Source organism: Clytia hemisphaerica, unplaced genomic scaffold (assembly GCF_902728285.1).
Source record: "Clytia hemisphaerica strain Z4C2 unplaced genomic scaffold, Clytia hemisphaerica genome assembly, whole genome shotgun sequence".
Classification (NCBI taxonomy): Eukaryota; Metazoa; Cnidaria; class Hydrozoa; order Leptothecata; family Clytiidae; genus Clytia; species Clytia hemisphaerica.
In genome coordinates, this window is record NW_027104412.1 from 784 (window position 1) to 3348 (window position 2565).

Genomic DNA, 2565 nt, shown 5'->3' on the forward strand with positions numbered 1-2565 from the left:
AAGTCTTGCATCTCTGCACTCACTTTTCATTAACTGGCAACTCTGCTACACACTCCAACTAGCAACTCTGCTACCGGGTGCGCCACAAAAAAGTTTCTCTCTTTGAAACCGATTTTCTAAAAATCTAAGAATTAAGAAACGACCATTTCTATTCCATCGGAAAGAAGAAAGATTAACTTGAAATTTTGATAGGTCATTTATTAAATTCGATTCATAAGATCAAAAGTTATGCTCAATCGAATAAAAAAGTTACTTTCAGAAAGTGCCCGAAAACGTTAAAAATCAACCAATCAAATTTTTATTTTAAAATTGGCAATCGCAAGAGGCTTTACATGATTAAGACCATTTTCAGTAATTAAACACATAAATTTTGAAACTGATGGAACGAAAGGGTTTAATGTTCATCAAAATCTTTCCAATTTACTTTTAACGAAATTTTCCTCAGATTTTTGGTTCTAGACTGGATAAAGTCTATGTAAGGCTGAATTTACCTCAAAACCCATATTTGATGTATTTCTATGAATTTTACCAGATTTTTTGACTTTTTTCGACGAATTTTCTGCCTTTTATTGAAATTCAATCTTCCTTTATACAACAAACGGTCATTTAGACAGCTAATTATCATTTTTGATGAATGAAACGAAAGTACTGATGCATCATGTAATTATGCTTCTGTTTAATTTGATAGGTCGATTTTTAACGTTTTTGAGCACTTTCAGAAAGCAACTTTTTTATTTAATTGAGCATAACTTTTGATCTAATGAATCGAATTTAATAAATGCCCCATCAAAATTTAAGTTTATCTTTCTTCTTTCCAATGGAATAGGAATGGTTCTTTTAAGATTTTTAGATTTCGGAAAAATTAGTTTTAAAGTGAGAAACTTTTTTGTGGCGCACCCGGTATATCACATCAACTGGCAACTCTGCTGTTACATCTTTGTGGTTGCATCTGCTTGGTCCAGCACAACCGGCTATAACTGCCACCCAAGCCTCTCCACATCAGGTTAGCCCGGAACTATACAGGAATAACGTTTATTACCTTATTTGTTTGTGCAACATGAAGACGTTTCGTTTTTACTCTGGTGTCTGGACCAACATTAGACGCTCACCTGTCAAGAAAAAACACGTTCACAAATTGGGTTAGCCCTGAACTACACAGGTCAGAGAGTTTTTATCTTACACAATCTGACACCTTGAGTCATGGTTGTGGTCAAATGCCCTTTTCCTGAATGTGACTATGCGACAATAGACACTGAGCCTGATCTTGCAAGCACACTTCTCAAGATTCACGCATCTGGTGTCCACACGCCCCAACAAGGACTCGCTGTTCGAGAAACTGCACGTGTTGAGAAAGTGAAACATCCTAGGATAACAACTGGCGGTTCCAGTGAAGATTGGTCTTACTTCACAGTTCGATGGCAAAACTACGTCACAGCCACCAAGATCACTGGCCCAGAATTGGTCATACAATTACTAGAATGCTGCGATGACGAACTCCAAAAGGATCTCACTCGCTGTTAAGGCAGGCAACCTTAAGTTCTCAAAATCTCAGAGTCCCAAACAACACTCCCACCATTTTTCACAGTGTCATTTTCTGTGTCTTCATTTGTTTTTGTCATGTTTGTTTACATTTTTCAGTTTGGTCTGCAATTTACACACTTTTCTACCACTTTTGGTATTTTTCTTTAGTTTTGTGAAATATGTTTGGTCAGTATTTTATTCATTAATTTATGTCAATCCAATATCTACTTTGCATTTTCACTAATTTATTTCATTTTTCTGGGGGAACACTCACAACAAAGACACAAGCGGAAGTACTTGCAGCAAACAAAAGCTTAGGTGTCCGTGAAGAAAACACCATGGTTGCAAGAGTGACACTCAATGAGATGAAGCAGGACCGTGACGAACCAATAAGGTCCTTTGCTGCACGTATCAAAGGACAGGCTGACATATTCAAATACATCCTCACTTGCCAATGCGAGCGTGAAATCAACTACAGTGACCATATACTGCGTGATGTAGTTGTTCAAGGACTATAATGACAATGATATCAAACTTGATCTTCTCAGTGACCAAAATCAAGACATGTCACTGGAGGAAGTCCTTCAATTTGTTGAAAAGAAAGAAGCTGGTTGACGCTCCGCCAACAAACTGCATGACTCCCAAGCAGCTGGAATCAGCCAATACAAAAGAAACCAGCGAGAGCAGGTCAAAGAAGGGTCCTGTAACTACTGCGGTAAGAAGGGTCACGGAAAGAACTCATCATCAGCCATCAGAAAGATGAAGTGTCCAGCCTTCAACAAAACATGTGATTACTGCCAGAAGAGCCATCACTTGGCAGTGGTTTGTAGACAGAAGAACAAGGCAACCACTGAAGTATCAGCATTGGAATCTTTCCTTTGTTCTACAACCTCCAACACAAACAACACTCTTTCATCATCCACTGCTCTCGACCACCACTTATACACAGACAGATGGATCAAGAGAGATTCCCAGCCACAGCCATACATCCAAGCTCTCTGTCTCGTGGCAGCGAAGATTACTCAAGCTTGGGTACCATCTTGA